The sequence below is a fragment of the Schistocerca nitens genome, chromosome 1 (genome assembly GCF_023898315.1).
Source record: "Schistocerca nitens isolate TAMUIC-IGC-003100 chromosome 1, iqSchNite1.1, whole genome shotgun sequence".
Taxonomy (NCBI): Eukaryota; Metazoa; Arthropoda; class Insecta; order Orthoptera; family Acrididae; genus Schistocerca; species Schistocerca nitens.
In genome coordinates, this window is record NC_064614.1 from 364,387,835 (window position 1) to 364,411,347 (window position 23,513).

Below are 23,513 nucleotides of genomic sequence, written 5' to 3' on the forward strand. Positions count from 1 at the left end.
CCTGTTAATGTTAATACAACACCGAATTTTACTCGGTCAGTTGAAAATAGGTAGGTTATTCTATGGGCACACGATTCGTCTATGGCAGGGCTTAACAACTGGCCGGTTTTGAGCACGAGTACTCGCGTCTGCTCAGGCACCTGCTCGCGAGCAGCTGCAAGGTCGCGGAGTGGTGAGGGAGGGGAGGGAGGGGAAATGCGCGCGCACGTTTGAATACGGCCGCAGCGTGCCCATTGAATTCGCGTCGACTGTGTAACGTTTAAAGTACTACGATCAGCTCGTAACAGTCACTTCGCTGGTTAAGAATCATGTGAAGTCGCCGTTGTGTAACCCCGTAACCCCAACCATGCTTTCGCAGTTCAACCCCCATTGGGAGGAATTGTATCTGTTTACTGAAAAAGATGGTGTTGCAAAATGATTAGTATGTCACAAAACGCTGAATTATTTTACGAAATTTAATTTGCAGCGACATTATATGTCGTACCACGCGAAAGACTACGGACGTGGAAAATGTGATTGACCAGATCGTGCACAGGAAGTTATTAAACTTAAAAGAAAGCTATCCGAAGAAGATCTGGACGACGAAGAAAAATCAACTGAGGCAGCTCTCAGAGTGGGTTACAAAATTGCTTTGCTTTTAGCAAAATCCCTGCGCCCCTTAACTGATGGCGATTTAATAAAAGAATGTTTGGTAGCTGCAGCGGAACATTTGTGTCCATCTCAAGTTGAACAGTTTCTGATTGTGCCATTATCTAACATGACCATTATGCGTCGCATACAGGACATGGCAGACGACGTCCAGAGCCAGTTTGCAAATATCTATAAAGATTTTATGGCGTATTCTCTAGCTCTGGACGAATGTGTTGATATCACTGGAACAGCGCAGCTTGCCATATTTATTAGAGGTGTTAATAGAGATCTTCAGGTGAGGGAGGAGCTCCTCGATGTAGTAGCCATGAAGAACACTACAACCGGAGGTGATATTTTAACCCTCTATTGCCCAAATTATTATTTCCTGTAGAAAAAAATATTTATATGCACAGAATGTTAGAGAATAATGTATTTAACACATATCAGGTGAATTTTTGTTTTTGAAAAAAATTATTTTTTAAAAATAGTTCTGTGACTCTGAGGTCACAGTGGGCAGTTACATTGTTTGTGTATAAAGCAACCATATTGTAACACTCAAGTCACACTGGTCAAGAAAGAAATAACGATCCTAATGCGAAATATAACGATAAAATTTGACGTGACTTCAGAGTCACGGTGGGCAGTAGAGGGTTAAGTAGTGCTGAAGAAAGTGTTGAAAATATAGGATTGTCGTGGAATTCTTTACTTTCAGTGTCTACAGATGGTAGAGGCATACACTAAGCTAATAAAATTATGAGGCATGTGTACATTCTCCTTTATTTGTTTCATTTGTCGCAGTAATAATTCGTGAGTGATATCCCTGCAGGTGGCCGCGGATTTACATCGACTGGCGGCAGCTGTTGTGTACCCCACGTGACTCTTCCCACTCTCCGCTCTGGTCCGGTAGTGGGGGTAGCGTGCTCGCGCTGCTCCGTGCTCGCGCCTTGCTGCTCACAGCTTGCTCCACGAGCACGTGTTGTGAAGCCCTGGTCTATGGGAATAGATAATGAAAATAATGAGGCTGTGTGTGAATTTTGCGAATAGGCTTAACAAAAGGATACAGCCAAAGAAAACTTTAGGTCAATCTTTATAGTCACTTTAAGTAGACACTCATCATCATCATCATCATCATCATCATCATCATCATCATCATCATCATCCATCATCATCATCATCATCCATCATCATCATCATCATCATCATCATCTAATACTGATTATTAGTTTCAGCGTTCAGTCTGGAGCATATTCCCCCTTATAAAATTCCTCCATGATCCCCTATTCAGTGCTAACATTGGTGCCTTTTCTGATGTTAAGCCTATTACTTCAAAATCATTCTTAACCGAGTCCAGGTACCTTCTCCTTGGTCTACCCCGACTCCTCCTACCCTCTACTGCTGAACCCATGAGTCTCTTGGGTAACCTTGCTTCTCCCATGCGTGTAACATGACCCCACCATCTAAGCCTGTTCGCCCTGAGTGCTACATCTATTGAGTTCATTCCCAGTTTTTCTTTGATTTCCTCATTGTGGACACCCTCCTGCCGTTGTTCCTATCTGCTAGTACCTGCAATCATCCTAGCTACTTTCATATCTGTAAACTCAACCTTATTGATAAGGTAACCTGAATCCACCCAGCTTTCGCTCCCATACAACAAAGTTGGTCGAAAGATTGAACAGTGCACAGATAACTTAGTCTTGGTACTGACTTCCTTCTTGCAGAAGAGAGTAGATCGTAGCTGAGCACTCACTGCATTAGCTTTGCTACAACTTGCTTCCAGTTCTTTCACTACGTTGCCATCCTGTGGGAATATGCATCCTAAGTACTTGAAACCGTCCACCTGTTCTAACTTTGTTCCTCCCATTTGGCACTCAATCCGTTTATATCTCTTTCCAACTGACATTACTTTCGTTTTGGAGATGCTAATCTTCATACCATAGTCCTTACATTTCTGATCTAGCTCTGCAATATTAATTTGCCAACTTTCAATCGAATCTGCCATCACAACTAAGTCATCCGCATATGCGAGACTGCTTATTTTGTGTTCACCTATCTTAATCTCACCCAGCCAGTCTATTGTTTTCAACATATGATCCATAAATAATATGACACAGTGGAGACAGGTTGCAGCCTTGTCTTACCCCTGGAACTACTCTGAACCATGAACTCAATTTACCGTCAACTCTAACTGCTGCCTAACTATCTACGTAAAGACCTTTAATTGCTTGCAAAAGTTTGCCTTCTATTACATAATCTCGTAGAACAGACAATAACTTCCTCCTAGGAACCCGGTCATATGCTTTTTCTAGATCTATAAAGCATAGATACAATTCCCTGTTCCACTCACAACACTTCTCCGTTATTTGTCGTAAGCTAGAGATCTGGTCCTGACAACCTCAGAGGCCTAAACCCACACTGATTTTCATCTAATTTGTCCTCAACTAATACTCGCACTTTCCTTTCAACAATAGCTGAGAAGATTTTACCCACAACGCTGATTAAAGAGATACCTCTATAGTTGTTACAATCTTTTCTGTTTCCGTGTTTAAAGCTTGGTGTGATTACTGCTTTCGTCCAGTCTGATGGAATCTGTCCCGACTCCCACGCCATTTCAGTTATCCTGTGTAACCATTTAAGACCTGACATTCCACTGTATTTGATGAGTTCCGACTTAATTTCATCCACCCCAGCTGCTTTATTGCACTGCTATCTATTGACCATTTTCTCCTCTTCCTCAAATGTGATCCTATTTCCATCATCATTCCTATCCCATTGTACATAGAAATCAAACATTGATCGTATTTTCACCTACATTGATCAACTCTTCAAAATATTCCCTCCATCTGCCCAAGGCATCAACAGGATTCACCAGCAGTTTTCCTGACCTGTCCAAAATACTTGTCATTTCCTTCTTACCTCCCTTTCGAAGACTGCTAATTACACTCCAGAATGGTTTTCCAGCAGCTTGACCCAAAGTCTCCAACCTGTTTCCAAAGTCTTCCCAAGATTTCTTCTTGGATGCTGCAATTATCTGTTTGGCTTTGTTTCTTTCTTCAACATAACTTTCTCTGTCTACCTGAGTTCTAGTACGTAGCCATTTTTGATACGCCTTCTTTTTCCTTTTACAGGCTGCCTTGACTGTGTCATTCCACCAAGCTGTTTGCTTCATCCTACCTTTACACACTACTGTTTCAAGACATTCTTCAGCCACTTCTAGTACTGTGTCCCTGTACCTTGCCCATTCCTTTTCCAATGACTACTGTAATTGACTACATTCAACTAACTGGTACCTTTCTGAGATCACTGTTATGTACTTGTGCCTGATTTCCTTATCCTGAAGTTTCTCCACTCCTATCCTCCTACATATGGACCTGACCTCCTGCACTTTCGGCCTCGCAATACCAATTTCACTGCAGATTAAATAGTAATCAGTGTCATCAAAGAATCCCCTGAATACACGTGTGTCCCTCACAGCCTTCCTGAATTCCTGATCTGTTATTATATAGTCAATGACAGATCTGGTTCCGCTGCCTTCCCAAGTATACCGGTGAATGTTCTTATGTTTAAAAAAGGAGTTTGTGATTGCTAAGCCCATACCGGCCCAGAAATCCAAAAGTTGTTTCCCGTTCCTATTGGTCTCCATATCCTCTCCAAATTTACCAATAACCTTTTCATGCCCTTCTGTTCGATTTCCAATCCTGGCATTAAAATCACCCATGAGCAGAACACTGTCCTTGTCCTTTACTCTAACAACTACATCACTGAGTGCATCATAAAAACTATCCATCTTATCTTGATCTGTCCCTTCACAATGCGAATATACTGACACAATCCTAATTTTCTTGCTAGACACTGTCAAATCAATGCACATCAGTCGTTCGTTTACATACCTTATTGCAACTACGCTGGGTTCCATTTCTTTCCTGATGTCAAACCCTACACCCCATTGTGCTATTCCTGCTTTGACTCCTGAAAGGTAGACCTTGTATTCTCCCACTTCCTATTCTTTCTCACCCCTTACCCGAATGTCACTAACAGCTAAAACGTCCAACCCCATCTTACTTGCAATCTCTGCCAGCCCTACCTTCTTCCGAGAGTAGCCCCCATTGATATTAATAGCTCCCCATCTCATTACCATTCGTTTAACGAGTAGTATCTTAAGAGTCCCTGGTTTGTCAATTAGAGGTGGGACTCCGTTACCTGCAAAGGTCCGGGGCATTTTGCTGTGATTGTTGCCAGCATCATATTTAATGTACCAGGGAAGCAGGTTGCTAGCCTTACTTGCCCCGAGTCCCATTGGGTTTTACCCCTAACGGTTGAGGTACTAACCAGTGGATTTGGTAGTCTTTGCCGTGTGAGCGCAAAGGTGACCACGACTCGGAATATGCCCGAGATGCCCCGCCTTATTCCAAAGTAACTGGTATCCCGACTGTCAGGACCACTTACTTGGCCACTCATACGTTGCCCGTGGTTCATGACTAGGACATGACTACGGGAACCCACACCATGAACCACACTGAGCGAACTTATTTTTTCACATTTTCATTAGTTTTATACCTTTTCGCAATTACTTATCCTTACCATCCCATTCTGTCCCAAGTCTGGGGCAGAATGGGGCAACTGAAATACATCTGTCTTTTGTTTTCTTGCGATTTTATTGTGTTTCTGTGATTATTACATTGTAATGGGTTCACAGTAAAATTTGCAGCTCTCTCAGTTAACCCTTTTGTGCTTTAAAATATGTTTTCAATATTGCACCCAGTGATTCCCCGGGTTCCCCTACGGTCGAACTATGTGGAAGACGAGCGTAATGACTGCCAAAGGTCAGAAGGAGACTATCAATAAGCAGTGGTACACTTGCCATTAATGACTGTGAATGACTTGCAAAATATCGGTGATCGTTGAAGTAGGATTAGAAAGATGATCGCTCTCGATGCCGAAAGGCGACTATATCGGGTGCAACATAATTCCTCCTACAAAATTTCGTTGGCGGCTCAAGGGTATTTTCTGAATGTTTGATTTATGGGACCCGTGGTCTCCGGTGGTTACGTTGCTTCTCCTCTAAGTGTTCAGATATGTGAGAATAGCAGCTTGTTCAGAACGCAGAATAGTGACCAACTAAGGATACTCATACTTGGAAACGCCGACATGTATGTTCTACTATTTGCTTACTCTCAACACAGTCATCCGTGGCTCTCGGTACACCTACTGTATTGGAACTGTGGTTGCCCCTGTTTCACAATGTGATTACATTGAAAAATTGTTACAGTGGAACCTCGCTTAACAGGAACCTCCCATAAAGCGCAATTCGCGTAACGAGAAAATTTGTAAAAAAATGACACTCTTAACGAACGATATTACACATAACGAGTGACGACGATTTAATGTGACGTCACCAGCCATTCGCGTGCGACAGATAAACGTTCAACAATATGAACACCTTTCATTGTCGACAGCGGAATATGAACAATGTCTTTACTGCTTACTGCAGTCTGGATTTAGCGTTCTTTCTGCTACTATCTTAGTGCAGCTTCTAATCACACATTTTTTCTAAACTTCGGTTCACGCATTACTTTTTTTTCGTGTGCAAAATTTAATAACCTTCGTAGAGATGTCCCCGAAGATAAAAGGCACAAGAAGACAACCATAACAGAAAGAAAATGAGCTTATAAATGAAACGTAAAATCACTGAAGAACGTGAACATGGTATGAACGTTGCTGATTTAGCAAGCACATACAATCCGTCTAAATCGACTAATTGTGCTACCCTCAAGAACAAAGACAAGTTTAAGAGACACGTAAGGTTCCAAGGGAGTGAATAGAGTATCTAAACAACGGTTCCGTCATCTGACTATTTCGAAACGTTTCTCCTTATATCGACAAATGAAAAGCAATTGCAAGGCGACACTGTTAAGGAGAACATTACTTGTGAGATGGCGAGAACGATTTTTGCCGACCTCGTTAAGATGATGCCAGAATCATCAGCGGCCGAAGAAGTGTTTAAGGAAGCCGTGGGTGGTTCGAGAACTACAAGAGAAAAACGCATATTCAGTGTTGTGAGGCACGGCGAAACAGCCACCTCCAACACAATGACAGCAGAGAACATCAGCAACTCCAAGGTGCTCGTAGATTCTGAGGGTTATCTGCTGCAACAGGTTTTTAATTGTGACGAAACGGATCTATCCTGGAAAAAAGATGCTGAAGCGTACCTTTATAACAGCCGAGGAGAATGCATTGCCCGTTCACAGGCCAATGAAAGACCGTCTCACAATATTATTCTGTGAAAATGCTACCGGTAATTTGAAAATTAAACTACTGATTGTTTACCACTCAAACTGGACGAGCCTTCAAGAAGGGTAAAGTCTAGAAGAGCAGGTTAAATTTGACGTGAAGGTCCTACAACAAGGCTTAGGTAACATGTGATCTTTTTGTGCTTGGATAAATGAAGTGTTTGGTACTTTGGTGAAAATATTTGCTTGTGATGAATCTGACACTGCATGTCTTGCTTGTTATGTACAATGCTCCTGCCCATTCTCCAGGCCTAGAAGAACACCTCCTTGAAGAATTTCAACACATCAAGATCTAATTTATGCCTCCCAACACCACTTCGTTACTCCAGCAGACCAGCAGATTATCTTACTTTACTAAAGTACTCTTCGAGGGTTGCTTTGAGCTGACTCAGGCTACTAATCTCTCTTAGAGTTTCGGAAATTTCGTTTCAACATCGCTGCCAGTGTCAAGATGATCGAAAAGTCATGGGAAGTGGTTACAAAAAGAAATCTGCTTGCAAGAAGCTGTAGCCACAGAGTGTTGTCGAATGTGACTCTGAAGCATTTGTGTCAGTACGTGTGGATCCTGTAGTCAATGAGATTGTATCTTTGACCAAAAGCGTGGGACTACAAGTGGATAACAATGATATCTGTGAGTTTGTGGAAGATATCAGCCACGTAATGATCACCAAAGAGCGTATGGAGTTTCAGTGTGTTTCACAGCAGAAAGCTCTGGAGAGCAGTTCTTCAGGAGGAGGAGGAGGAGGAGGAGGAGGAGGTGGTCGTGGTGGAAACAGCAAAACAGCAATCTTTTGTCGCAATAATAGAAATACTGAAAGCATGGGAATCGGTTGCATCGCACACTGAAAATTATCACCCCAATAAAGCACTGGCTATTCGCACTACAAATTTATGTGACACAGCATTAGTGTCGCATTTTCGCGACGAGTTTTTGAAGCTTCCGGAGAAACAAATCACTATAGAAAGCCTCCGAGTAAAAACGAATTACTTATGTATCGTAAACAATAAAGTACATAAACTCCATGTACAATTTTCTTTAAAAATGGCATGAATAAGGTGAAACTTAAGTACTTTCTCAGCATGGAACGCATTATCGAATTTTACATTAATTTATATGTGATAAATTGTTTCACTTAACGAGTGTTCGCAATACGAATAAGATTCTGGAACGAATTATGCTCGCTATTCGTGGTCCCACTGTACTTCTCATTGTCTGTGCCTGACACTAACATTGCGCTATTGTTCTAGCTGATGTATGTATCTCTGTAAATGTATCCACACTGAGCGAAGTGCTGCACTAGGCTCGCTTTCGGGTGGACAGCGTTTCAGATAGGGTGTGGTCGCCCAGACTTAGGATTTCCGAGAGTTCTGTTAAAAGTTTAATGCAAATGCCGGGATTGTTCCTTCGATGGAAACACGGCCGAAGTTATTCCCCATTGTTGTCCTATTGAACCCTCAACACCCTGTCACTGACGACGACGTGACATTCAACTTTAATCTTACCTCTTACTTCTACATCCGTAAAGTCACGAGAGTCGGTATAAAAATTAATGGCAGCGGTGGGATTCGAACCCACGCCTCCGAAGAGACTGGTGCCTTAAACCAGCGCCTTAGACCGCTCGGCCACGCTACCGCGAGGCGGCGAGGGCTAATATTATGGTAGTAGTCCTTGGCTCTTTCTCTTTTTTTTTTACATTTCGCAGTGTCATCTTTATTTAATGGTTGTTGGCATGTACTGATCACGGTATATGAATGTGCTATCATCACGTTTGCAGGCAGCTGCATACTAGTTTAATGGCCGTGTCACACGCCGCAACCGAAAGAGCGTCGCGCAAGCGCTGTGCGCTGTCGGTATCTGTCCGTCGTATCTTCAATTCCTCATTTTACATTCCTTTTCACTTTTACACCACACTCCATTCACTACACTGAAGTTTATGTCGTCTAATAAATAACAAATTGGCTCTAGGAAAGCAAGGAACTTTTCCATTCTGTAGTTCACACAATTTTATGGTCGCATTAAAAAATATTAAATGTGACAAGTTGAACCAATACTTATTTTATACTTACTAACAATAATTAATATACTTCCTTAATATTACTTAACAGTTCATGCAACTCTCAATCTTACTATAACCTCGACAGCATTTTTGTCATTAGTGAAAAGTATCCAATATGTAAGTAACGTAGCTATATTAAAGACATGTGTACAACTGAGTAAGAGTAACTTCTTTCATTCCAAAACCACTCGACATGCCTCTTCTATCATCTAGTATAAAAAGAATCAGAAATACCAAATATAGCTTCAGACTCATGAACCCCAAGTTTATACAAAACCTGGGTTCGATTCCCGGCCGGGTTGGAGATTTTCTACGCTCGTGGACTGGGTGTTGTGTTGTCATTATTTCATCCTCATCACCGGCGCGAAAGTCGGCCAGTGTGGAGTCGAATGAAGTAAGACTTGCACTTGGCAGCCGAACTTCCCGGCCAACGATGCCATACGCTCATTTCCAATTTTTTTTATTGTTACTTATACTCGAAATATCTCCGTAATTTACATTCACGGCCAAACGTTTATCGATTATTTTATTTTTCAAGTCTCTTCGGTGGCCTGCATAAAATGATTTGATTTCTGATACGGTATACTACGTACATATTTCATTCTTGTTAACAGTCGCAGTCCTCGCCACGTTGTTCGTAATTGATGTGATTGTTTTTTTATCAAGTAATTATCAATGGTTCCCAATGTGTCTGTAATCATTACCCCTGAATGCAATCAAAACAAATCAAATATTGGTTATTTTCTTTGAACACTCCCATTTTTAAAATAACATCAAAACATTTAGTTTTTAGGTATTTTATTAAACCCGAAGCTAATAAGTCAGTGAAACAATTGGTAACTGCTTGTTTCTAACAACCTTTCTTTATAGAACGACGAACCAATTTTCAGTTCATCGTGAATGCTACCTGCAATTTCTTTTCAGGCAAGGAAGTTAACTATTCGCCTTAAAGGTAGACATAAACTTATGCTACTTTTGCACCAGTCTCCCTTGCGGCACTTGCTTCACACATTCCCTGCACCCTATCTAAAGTCAATCAAAACGTGTGCTCTGCGCTTAGCCTACTGTGCTTATATCAGCCGACTCCTGGACTACTTTCTTCTGAACTGAAAGAAATCATCTCTAATAACAATAATAATAATAATCATATGTAGGTCCTACAGCAGTGTAGTAGTCATCACATTGCTACTGTTTATGTGTGCTGTCAGTTACTTCGTTTATTGCTGCAAAGTCAATAATGAAGCGATTTCAAGACGATTGTGTGAACTACCTAGGAGTAGGCCTTTTCATGACATATTTAAGCTTATGTTATGCACGTGTCTCATTTTTGATGTGATAGATGGATGTTGCAACGTGAAAAGTATGTGTGTAGTGTGTGGACTGTGTGAAAAATAGTGGAATAGCAAAAACGTTTTTAAATCATTATTTCTTTGACCGAAACACAAATTAATCCTTTTGTTTTTACCCTTCATCAATTTGAATTTTATCCCTCAGGGAGTAATTATCTCTGGGTTGTGAGCACTGCTCTATGTCCCAATAACCTTCATTTTCTAAGATTTGTTACAAATTTAGTTCCACACAGTACATCTATTTCTTTCTAGATTTGAATCTGTTGAACCCTGTATCTAACTAGTCGAGGACGATTTTAAATTCTACAGTGACTGATACATCACACGCTCCAATATTTCTCTACCGTTTGATTATACTTTGTCATTTTCACCAGTAATTCCTTTTGATATTTGCACTGCATTGTCCTTTTGGAAGCTTCCGGAAATTTTATTACTGCCATATATATTGTGCTTCTCGGCAGATTAAACTAAAATTTGACGTCTATTGTTTCTACTATCGTATCCGAAGTTTCACTATTCCAGAACGTTCTTCACATTTTCTCTTTCTACCCTAGCATAAAAATTTCCTATTAATAAAAGCCCCCCCGCCCCCCAAAAAAATACATCAGCAAAAAATTATATTTTGAGAGCTTGTTATATTTACTTTATAATGTTATGCACTATTTGTGGTGTCACCGCCAGACACCACACTTGCTAGGTGGTAGCTTTTAAATCGGCCGCGGTCCGCTAGTATACCTCGGACCCACGTGTCGCCACTGTCAGTGATAGCAGACCGAGCGCCACCACACGGCAGGTCCAGAGAGACGTACTGGCACTCGCCCCAGTTGTACAGCCGACGTTCATAGCAATGGTTCACTTACAAATACGCTCTCATTTGCCGAGACGTTAATTAGCATAGCCTTCAGCTACAATTGCTACGGCCTAGCAAGGCGCCGTATTCAATTGATATTGAGATTCTATTAATGTATCATCAAGAGCGATGTTCTACAAATGTGGATTAAAGTTAAGTATTCCAGAAGCTACGTACTTTTCTTTATAGCATTCATTACGTATCCTGTTTCAGACCTCACGCCAGCCTGCGTGAGTTTAAGCGCGTGCCTTTCGGCTTCCTCTCATTGTGTCTAGGCTGTCTTGTCTAGACGCAACACTATTTTCTTTTAAGAATATAGTTAGAAGTTATAATGCAAGAACATTTTCAGAAACCTTACATTGAGCGAGTTTGAAATATATTTGCCGTTATCGGACCCTTTCTGGACATAATCAGAATAACACTTAAGAAAACTGGATAAAATGATGTTAAACAGGAAATATAACGTTTCAAGGTTGGAATAATATAGTACTATTTTCCCGAAAGTTATAGAATTTCTGTGTTTTCTTTTCTGAATGCAACAGCATTGGTGTAGGATGTTCGTATAGGCTTCTTTTCTGACAGTTATGTTTTGTGGGGCATAAGGAGAGGACTATTCCACTTATTCCCAGAAATTTAGACTCTTAAAAAGTGGCCAGTGTTATCACTCTCGGCCGATTGAGCTGACGTGCTTTGCAAGATATTATGGATAAGACCAAAGAAAGAAGCTTACCTTGGTTTTTTGTTTGGGGCCCGCAGTTTTCTGAATGGTTTGATGCTGCCTGCCATGAATTCCTCTCCTGCGACAACCTCTCTATCTAAGAGTAGCACTTGCAACCTACACCCTTAAGTATTTGCTCGATGTATTCGAATCCGTCTTCCTCCATAGTTTTTACCCTCTACATCTCCTTCTAGCGCCATGGAAATCATTCCCTGATATCTTAACTGATGTTCTATTATCCTTTCCTTTCTTCTTGTCAGTGTTTCCCAGATATTTCTTTCCTCTCCGATTCTGCACAGAACTACCTCATTCCTTCCCTTATCAGTCTATCTAATTTTCAATATTCGTCTGTAGCACCGCATCTCAAATGCTTCTCTTTTCTGCTCCGTTTTTCCCACGGTCCATGTTTCACTACCACACAATGCTCCGCTCCAGACGTACATTAACAAAAATTTCTTCAAGCTAAGGTTTGTATTTGATGCTAGCAGACTTCTCTTGGCTAGGAATGCCCTTTTGCCTTGCTAGTCTGCTTTTGATGTCCTCCTTGCTGTCCGTCATTGGTTATTTTGCTACCAAGGTAGCAGAATTCCTTAATTCCTTCTATTTCGCAACCGTCAATCCTGATGTTAAGTTTCTCCCTCTTTTCATTTCTGCTACTTCTCATTACTTTCTTCTATTTACTCAGTCCATATACTGTACTCATTAGACTGTTCATTCTACTCAGCAGATCCAGTAATTTTCTTCACTTTGACTGATGATACCTACGTCATCAGCGAACCTTTCACTGAAATCGTTTCACCTTTAATTCGACTCTTGAACCTTTCTTTTGTACCCATCATTGCTTCTTCGCAGCATAGATTGGACAGAAACGGAGGAAGTGTATGTACCTGTCTTACACCCTATGGCAGAAAAGGTACCATGACCGGCACTGAAATGAGTAGGGGAGCCATTATTAAGAAGGCACAGGTCGTGGTCTGCAATAAATTGGTCTATAAGAAGACCTCGTCTAGATGGAAAGGCACTGCCCCACAAGCGATGATGAGCATTAAAATCCCCGAGGAGGAGGAAGGGAGGAGGAAGTTGCTGAAGAAGGGCAGTTAAGGCAGTAGGTGTAAGAGCCCTGTCAGGAGGGAGATAAAGATTGCAAACTGTGACCGCAGAGTCTAAGTGGACCCTAACAGCAACCGCTTCCAATGTAGTTTGAAGAGGAATCCACGTGCTAGCAATGTCTGTACGGACCAACGTACAAACGCCACCAGAAGCCCGCAGGGGTCCGACCCGATTTCGACAGAAAACACGGAACCCACAGAGGGTCGGTGAGTGAGCATCAGTAAAATGAGATTCCTGGAGAACCACACAAGCTGCAGAGTAGGACGAAAGAAGGGATTTCAATTCCGGAAGGTGACGATAGTATCCATTACAATTCCATTGGAGAACCACAGAACGATGGTTTAAATGGGGGCTGAACACTCTAAATCCAGTCATACCGCCGGGTCCCCACCCGTCACCGACAAGGAGGGGGCGACATCCATGAACGACAGGTCAGAATCCGGTTGTGAAGTCGGGGAAGGGACCTCCGGTGACACCAGAGGCTCTTTGTCCCGGGACTTATGTTTCTTCTTCTTTTCAGGCTGAGATCGAGGAGGGCTGTGTGGCATAAAGGAGCCAGTTGCAGCAAGATCAGGAACACAACTAACAAGAAGTGCAGGAATAATGGAAAAGGATTTAGTCTGCACAACTGAGAGGCAATAAAGAACTGCACAAAAAGGTCGAAGAAGAGAGATTGCTTTCTCGAAAGAGCCACTGGTGAAGAAACCCGGGAAAGTAATATTAATAGAAGCCAAGTCCGTGAAGCAGTCTAAATACAGATGAATGTGAACAATTTTAATAGTGATGATGGCTACAGGTTTCCGTCTTAGTGGTTACCTCCTATTATTGAAGTAACACCCAGATAAAGAAAGTGAGTAGCAGAAGCAGCTGCCGGAAACAACCGAGGCGGCACAAAAACAGTAATATTTTGGATTACCTGCTCTTTAGGTATCTGCTTTCAGAATTTAGTCAATGACGACTACCTACTACCTGCAGCTTTAAGATTTGTTACCCAGTGACTACACTTTAGTAAAAAGGCGTGGGAAAACAGCCTGTTTTAAGTGAACGCAGCACTGTTTTTCGACCGTTTCAGCCATCCAGAGACACCAGCGGAATCATGAAGAAAATCGCAACAGCAAAGAAGTGGTGTTAAGAGTAATGTGACGTGACCTACCGTCTTAGATTATTTTATCATCAACAAGAGCTAAGGAAGCATGCAAATTTATGTAACAATCGCGATGTCTACCCAGTGTGTTTCACTCAGCCTGTCCCGTCCTAAATTCAGAGCGTTGAACGCTGTTGAGCTTCGCTTACTCGACTGGCCGAACGCTCTAGCCGAAATACACTGATCAAACGTATCTGACTACCCATTAGTGGAAATTAATATGGAATCTGTCATCCATTCGCCATTATGACAGCTTGAACATGAGAATACTTTCGATATTGGAGACAATGAGCAGCCGTCTTCGGTTCTTTGCAGATGACGCTGTCGTTTATCGACTAATAAAGTCATGAGAAGACCAAAACAAACTGCAAAACGATTTAGAAAAGATATCGGAATGGTGCGAAAAGTGGCAGTTGATCCTAAACAACGAAAAGTGTGCGGTCATCCACATGAATGCTAAAAGGAACTCGTTAAACTTCGATTACACGATAAATCAGTCTAATCTAAAAGTCGTAAATTCAACTAAATACCTAGGTATTACAATTACGATCAACTTAAACTGGAATAAACACATTGAAAATGTTCTGGGGAAGGCTAACCAAAGACTGCGTTTTATTGGCAGGACACTTGGAAAGTGTAACATACCTACTGAGGTGACTGCTTACACTACGCTTGTCCGTCCTCTTTTAGAATACGCTGCACGGTGCGGGACCCATACTAGAGAGGACTGACGAAGTACATCGGAAAAGTTCAAAAACAGGCAACACTTTTCGTATTATTGCGAAATATGGGAGGGAGTGTCACAGAAATCATACAAGATTTGGGCTGAACATCATTAAAAGAAACGCGTTTTTCGTTGCGACGGAATCTTCAAGAAATTCCAATCACCAACTTTCTCCTCCGAATGCGAAAATATTTTTTCGACACCGACCTACATAGGGAGGAACGATCACAAAGATAAAATAAGGGAAATCAGAGCTCGTACGGAAAGATAGATGTGTTCATCGCGTCCGCGCGCTATACGACATTGGAATAACAGAGAATTTGAAGGTGGTTCGATGAAACCCCTGCCAGGCACTTACATGTGATTTGCAGAGTATCCATGTAGATGTAGAGATGTCAATGTCTGTACAGGATTTATAGCACATTCTTCCTCAAGAGCCGAAACCAGAGACGCTAGGGAATGGAGCGAATTACACGTTCTAATGCTTCCCAGAGGTGTTCCATCTGGTTCACGTCAGGACTGCTGACAGACCAGACCAGTCCAGTTCAGGAATATTGTTGTCCGACTATCGTATCACATCTTCTGCTTTATGACAGGCTGCATTATGATCTTGATACAATCATCGTCTCCGAGCTGTTGGTCTGTTGTGAGTACGCTGCTGTAACACGTGTTCACATCCTTCTACATTTATTGTTTTTTTAGGGGCAGTAGGGGACCACATCCTAACCACGAAAAACACCCACACAGCGTACCACCAGGTCCTCTGTACTTCACTGTTGGTACTACCCAAGTCCTCTGGACATTCGCCAAACCCTAACTCTCCCATCGAATTGCTACAAGGTATAGCATGACTTATCATTCCAGATCATTTCTTTCAAGCCATCCACTGTCTAGAGGCATCGGATTGCCTCGAGGTATATCATGACTCATCATTCCAAAACATTTGCTGTAAGTCAGCCCCTGTCCTGTGCCATCGCTCTTCGCACCACCCCAAGCGTCAGTTAGCATTGACAACAGAAATATGGGGCTTATGAGAAACAAATGGTTCAAATGGCTCTGAACACTATGGGACTTAACTTCTGAGGTCATCAGTCCCCTAGAACTTAGAACTACTTAAACCTAACTAACGTAAGGACACCACACACATCCATGCCCGAAGCAGGATTCGAACCTGCGACCGTAGCGGTCGCGCGGTTCCAGACTGTAGCGCCTAGAACCGCTCGGTCACCCCGGCCGGCTTATGAGGAACAGATCGACGATTGTACCCCATTCAGTTTAACATTATAAGCACTGTTATTGTGCTAGCTGGACTGATGTGAACATTTTGGAACTCTCAAGTGATTCCTTTCAACGATTTCATTCGATTTTTATAAACACTCTCCGTAAGCTTCGTCGGTCCGAGTCTGTCGTCTCATGAAGTATGCTTGGTCTTCGTTTAACTGTGGCTGTTTCTTCACGTTTCCATTTCCCAGTCGTATCAGCAATGTTGGGTTGGGCAGGTTTAGAGGGGTTTAAAATACATGTCTAGTTTGTTGCTCAAGCGGCAGCCAAACACTAGTCCAAATTCGAAGCCAATGAGCTTTCCTAACCGATACTTTCTGTTCTTACGGCATCCCTACTGGTAAAGCAAATACTCCCTGGTACCTTTTATGCTCTCGTAATATCCAGTGGTCAATCATACAGGGGTGTCCGTATACTTTTGATGAGATAGTGTACGTGTATGATGCTGTAAGACCTCCCATCGTCAGTTGATACTTCGTCACCTCACTGACCACAGGCATTCACAAGAAGCAGCTCACCTGTTGACCTGAGGCACGTCATGGTAGAGCAATGCCTCTGCTGGCTGACGGCCCAGGGTCGACGCCCAGCCTAGCTGAGCTCGGCTCTGTTTCTCTCTCCCCCTCTCCCTCCCACGTGCTGCTGGGATAGGCCAGCCCGGCATCCGCTGCCGCCCCGCATAATGCACGGCTTCCGCCTCAGTCCGCTGCCGCCGGTCAGTGAACTGCCAGCCGCTCGGCGAAATCTGCTTCTTCCTCGATGAAACGGAAACGATTACATAGCGGCGCCCCGGCCTACCGTTCACCTGTTCCTATTCACTTGCTATATGCGCCGTGAACATAAATAATGAGGATCGCACACCAGGTGAAACACTGGACCATAATAGAACCTAAAATCTTAAAACTATCACCTCTGATTTCTTTTCCTAGACGAGCCCCCTGTACCGGGAACGATATGTAGTTACAGTGTCTGTTACAAATAAACGCCGCGCGGGGTAGCCGTTCGGCCTAAGGTGCTTTGCCACGGTTCACGCGGCTTCTCCGGTCGGAGGTTCGAGTCCTCCCTTGATCGTGTGTGTGTGTGTGTGTGTGTGTGTGTGTGTTGTCCTTAGTGTAAGTTAGTTCAAGTTACATTAAATAGTGTTTAAGCCTAGGGACCCATGACCTCCGCAGTTTGGTCCCATAGAACTTACCACACATTTCCAATTTTTACAAATGAACACGCTTACAGGTGCGCCCAAAAAGTTTTGCTTTTACTCGAAAAAAGATCACTGACTTGGAAAACATTAGTTTTCAATGACAATACGGCATATTAAATTTTAATCTCACAACACTGAGGTGACAAAAGTCACGGGATACCTTCTAACATCGGTCGGACCTCCTTTCGCTCGGCGTACTGCAGCAATTCGACGTGGCAGTAACTCAACAAGTCGTTGAAAGGCTCCCTACAGAAGTACTGAGCAACGTTTCCTCCATATCCGTTCATAACTGCAGAAGTGTAGCCGGTTCAGTATTTTCTGCACAAACTGACCTCTTGATTACATCCAATAAATGTTTGATGGGATTCATGTTAGGCGATCTGGGTGGCCAGTTCATTAGTTCGAACTGTCCCAAATATTCTTCAAACCAATCGCAAACAGTTGTGACGTGGCGACATGTATTGTCATCCATAAAAATTATTTATAAAACATGAAGCCCTTAAATGGCTAGAAAGGGTCTCCAAGCAGCCGAACATAACCATTTTCAGTCAATGATCGGTTCAGTTGGACCAGAGGACCCAGTCCATTCTACGTAAACACAACCCACACCATTATGAAGTCTGCATAGTGCCTTGTCGACAACTTGGATCCTTGGCTTCGTAGGGTCTGCGCCACACACGAACCCTACCATCAGCTCTTACCCACTGAAATCAGGACACTTCTCACCAGACCGCAGTTTTCCAGTGGTCTAGTGTCCGACCAATATGGTCGCGAATCCAGGCAAGGCGCTGAAGGCGATGTCGTGCTGTTAGCTAAGGCACTCGCATCGGTCGTTTGCTGCCATATTCCACTAAAGCCAAATCCCGCCGCACTGCCCGAACTCTGAGGGGCAGGTAAGCACCACTAAAATTTACCCTAGTGGGGCAAGAAAAATTATTTGCAAACTTCAAATTTCTTTTACTTGTAACATTTATTTTATTGTTTTGACATATTTTATACATTGAGTTTGTAAAAATTCACTTAAACAATAAGAAAATATTAACATTAAATGTGGTCACTACAGGTAACCACCACCCCACTACAGTATACAAATTCGATATTTGGTGGTTGAACTTTGAAATAACTAGTTTTTAATTTTCGTGGTATCTCTTGAAACAATTCTTGCCTGCTCTCAGACACAAAGGTACTTTACACACTGAACAAATCCACACTGTTCGCACTGGATTTTTCTTTGAACTGCAAACTGCGCATCTTCTAGGTGATGAGTGAATTGGTTGAGGTTTACTGCTTTCGTGGCGAATACTTTCGTCTACGTATGGTTTGTGTGATTTGATCTGAGTTGCTATACTACTTTGGCATACAGGAGCACAATTAGCTGCCACCGAAACTATTTTTGGAGCCAACAAGATTTTGTACACCTCTCAACGGAAGTCTTTATTGGGAAACTGCTCCATTTCGATTTCTTTGTGCATAATGAACGCGTTTGTCACACTGCAGTCTAAAAAGTGAAAAAACAATCTCATCCACCATTTCTTGCTTTTTCTGTCAGTAGCATAGTCTGACTTTAGTCGATCAAAATTATCCACATAGTTCATACTGGAATTGTAGTCTTTCAAAACAATTGGACAAGTCATATTGGTTGTTGTTCCATCTTTCATTTTTCGAACTACTGTGGACACATCTGATGGTGAATGACATGTTGAAATCAAGCTGACTGCCCTGTAGTCTTTCCATCTATAGATTACTATGCCATCATTGCTTGTTCTGTAATCGAATGCCCCTCTTTCCAGTTCCTTTTCCTCCTTGAGTTTTGGCATGTTTTTCCTTCTGGGATTTATTGTTCCACAAGCGTGCACAGCATTGGATTTTAGGTCCTTGAACAGATCATATGATTTAAAATAAATGTCGATGAAAATAATATGATTCCTTCCATGAAGACCACTGGTTAAATTTAGAACCACTTTCGATCCTAGCCCCAATACTGGAAAATGTGAAGCTTTTCCTGTATAAACGTCAAATTTAAGGTTGTATGACGACTTATCAACATCCACATTTTGTATCCTCTTTTTATAGGTTTGTCCCTCATATATTGTTTGAGAGATGATCTGCCTTTGAATTTAACCATTGCTTAATCAATAGCACGTTTTTGACGTGGTTTATAGCAATTGCGGAATTTCGTGTTCAAATGGTTTAGAAATGAACGTAGTTTGTACAGTTTATCATATTTCTGACTGTTTCTGTCAGGAGCAACCGATTTATCATTGAGGTGCAAGTTACTCAGTAGCCAACTAAACCGTTTTACTGGTAACAGCTTTGATATGTAACTTACACCAAGATCTGGATCAGTGTTACAGTAATCTCTGTAGCTAGGCTTTTTAGTGATACCCATATAAAGATTTATTCCAATAAAAGTCTTAATTTCAGCTTCGTTGGTGGGCACGAAAGTTTTGCCTTTCTGTGTAGCATACAAATTAGTTTGGACCACTACGTATTTTATTAGTGTTTCATCGAAAAATCCACAAAAGAAGTCAATTGGCTTTAGGTTCACTTTGTTGTTTATTTCTGCAATAACACCACCTTCTCCAATAAAAAATGGCACTTGGTCAACACTTGTTTCTTGGCTCCAGTTTGCCGTGACTGTTGATGGAACAGTAGATGGTAAAATATTTTCACTGACGTCATCAATTTCACTGTCATCCCGAGAATCATTACTGCTCGACACACGACTGCACACAAGACTAGAACTTGCACAGCTTGTCGTGAATGTGGGGTCATTTCCATCACTGCCATCACTGTCAACACTGCTGTCACTAGAAAGTATTTCTTCAAATAAAATTCGGTAACATTCGTCCTCAGTTATTCCTTTTCGGCTAGACATATTCGCTATAGACGAAGAAAATATACTAGGTGGAGCAGAAGGGCGATGGTTAGCGGCACTAACCACACAGAAATTTGTCTGTAAAACATGGAAAATTCTATTTCACTTTAAAGTTACATTACATGTAGACTTATACATGTTCGACACAAATATAAGCAATTACTTACCAAAAAGAGTAGTATAAAGATGAGCTACAGAGAATACTGGACGCCGCTTCCGAGAACAGTGCTAACAATGAAGAAGTATCAACTATTGTTCTGAATATGCGGCAAAAATTCGCGCAGAAGACCTGCACTGCCATCTAGCGGTATTTTAGGCAACAATTAGGTGGTTGGCAGAGAGACTACTGGCCTCTGAGGGGTAAAGGGAGAAAATATTATTTGGTTAGCCACAGTGGCCACCGCCCATTGAAACCGTCTACGTATATGGTTAGTTACAGTATTGCCTGCCCTCCAAAGAGCTACCAGATATGTTCGTCGTAAGCTCCACATTGATTTTTGTGGTTTACGCTGAGTGTTGCTTTTCTGTTAGCACTGACAGCTCTTCGCGAACGCCGCAGCTCTCGGTCGTTAATCAAAGGCCGTCGGCCACTGCGTTGTCCGTGGCTAGAGTGAAGTTTGGTATTCTCGGCACACTCTTGACATTGTGGATCTCAGAAGACTGAGTTCCCTAACGATTTCCGGTATGGAATGCCTCATGTGTCTAGCCCCTGCCTGTTCCGCGTTCAGTCTTAATTTCCGTCGTGCGGCCAAAATCACGTCTGAAATCTTTTCACATGAATCACCTGAGTACAAATGACATCGCTGCCAATGCACTGCCCTCTTGTATCTTGTGTACGGCATACTGCCGACAACTGGATATGTATATATCGCTTCCCCATAACTCTTATCAGCTCACTGTACGTTAATGACGCGCATGGAAACGGTTACACAGAGCATCCTAAAACTTGCATCCCTTTTACATCGCGAACCCTTCAGTATACTGAAACGAAGTTTATGACATATGATAGTACACAGTGGGGCGAGTCACTTGGCCGCATAATTGATCCATTCCACTGTTCTATCAACCTAGATGCGTAATGTTCATGTTCCGAGTTTACTGCAGACACAGTTCTGCTACGGTCCAGATACCAACTGCGTCGCAGTGTGGGAGTAAAACAGAGCGTCAGATCCAAAGCTGAAGTGTGAGGAACAGCGGTTCTTGCCGTCAAAACGTACACAGCTTCATCGTCAAATTTTGGCGTGACATGAACCACATGCTATACTGTCCAGCCGTAATTAAGTGGTGCGAAAACGTTGATCAAAGTACCAACGACGTGGGAGGTGCTGATCTTTAAGTTCAGATCTTGCACAACGAGATTTCAATCTTTTCCGCTGTTACTTGGCAGGATATGGAACGCTCACGCCTGTAAATGTATCTCACTATGCACCTCCTACGTCTATCTGAATACTGGTGCATTTATACGTAAGGCTGTTTACCCAAATAGAGTTCTTGCATACTGTTCTCATGCTCTGTCTATATTGTGCTAACAGACCTACACAAACACTTGATTCTCTACATGCAGGATTTGAACAATTCTGACAGGATATACGTAGCAATATTTTCTTGTTAACTGAACTGGGAATATCCCAGATGTGTATCTTTGGCGATTTATCATATCATATCGTATTACCAGCAGGGTTTTTATAGCATAGTTCCCCTGTGTATACTGTGGTACATTTACATTACGTTGACTTGTTCCCGTATACCGTCGAGGCAAACTTGCTTTACATAGGAATCTGTCTTTTTAAGCTTATGCGACTTTTTGCCAGGGTACGACTTAAACTAATGTACACACTGAATTGTCAAATACTTTTATAACATTTCCAGTGTTGAGATGGCTGTTTAGGCGTGTTCTGCAAGCCAACAGAATTAAAAAAATTCGGAAATCAGAAAACATCTGGGCGGAAAGATTTTCTCACGATGAGGAGGTTGATAGCGATTTTCGAATGGCTCCGTGATCAAGGAACAGATTTCTGTCGCCGAGGAATTTAATGACTCTTAGAGCATTCCGACTGCTGTATACAGAGACTTGCTGACTATGGTGAAAAATAGTCTGACATGTGTCACTCGGAAATGTACTGCAGAGTTCAATAAAAGCTAATTGGCCTACTACAATAATGTATAACTTCCTTTTTTTAAGAGCCCTTTCTGTTAAATTTTTTTTTCTTCCTTTTATGTAAGGGAACGGTATATTTTCTTAACGGCATTCGAAAGTTCCTGAAAATTCGAGTACAGGCAATTAAGGCTGATTGGTACTGACGTAGAAACGCTTCTTAAAGTATCCAAGAAATGACTTAAAACTTATCGGCAAGGAGTGCGAAATCAGCGATCGCGTTGTAAACGCTGCCAACATTAACAAGCGTTATATCAATGTACTCGTCTTCTCGAGAGCTTTAGAATGCTTTTAAAAGAAAACTTACTGAGTTCAGTACCTCCGTTGATAGAACAGTTTAGTGGATTCAGTTTGTAACAAAATTACGCGTCCTTCTGTCTACTATCGTAAGTTGAAAACCTAGTTTAGATTTCTTGAGCGGCTAACTTAACGAAAGGAGAACATGTTTTAGTTGGTTCAAAATGTACACAGGGTTCTTATGCTGGACTTTAGATACACTATATGTCATAATTAAGCAAACTATATCTCCTCCTTAAATGTTCTAGGTCTTTTCACTTCTACCAATTATTTCCCAAAAAATTGCACTTTTATGCAGTTAACGTACCTGTTTATTGTACAGAATAAAGCCCACATATTGTAAAAAATAGATAATTTAGGATAGAATTTCACAAATCCATAATACAACGCATCATAGTTTTAGGTATCGGAGGGGCATTTAAAACTACTGAAAATCGACGAAGTGGTCTATTTAAAGCATAACCCAAACAGCAAACTAAATGCCCCCTTATTGAATATAATTGTTAAATCATCCTTTAAGCGAACTTCAAGCTTTTTGTCACATTTCTTAAAGTGGAAATTTTGTGGTAAGCCTCTGTAGCTACTCGTGCCATCTTATAGCCTCCACTGCACGTACCTTTACACGCAGAGATCAGAATCAGATACAGAGCAGATGCAAAGGAAACTGGCATATACTACTAGGTCAGCAGTTGAATACATTACAGTACAATATGTATCGACCCCTGTTTGGTCATTCTGCCCGATGAAGGTGTTTCGCGCCCATTTTTTCCCAAATCCGTCCGATAGCAAATATGAAACGTGAATCAAAAAGTCAAATACGAACAATTAATCAGTGCAG

At 41.9% G+C, this 23,513-nt stretch overlaps 1 non-coding gene across 1 annotated transcript; it reads right to left on the reverse strand.

Moving 5' to 3' along the window:
- Positions 1-8,468: 8,468 nt before the first annotated feature.
- On the reverse strand, positions 8,469-8,550 carry Trnal-aag (transfer RNA leucine (anticodon AAG)). Its single transcript has one exon. It is a non-coding gene; the product is annotated as a tRNA-Leu (tRNA).
- Between the last annotated feature and the right edge of the window lie 14,963 nt (positions 8,551-23,513).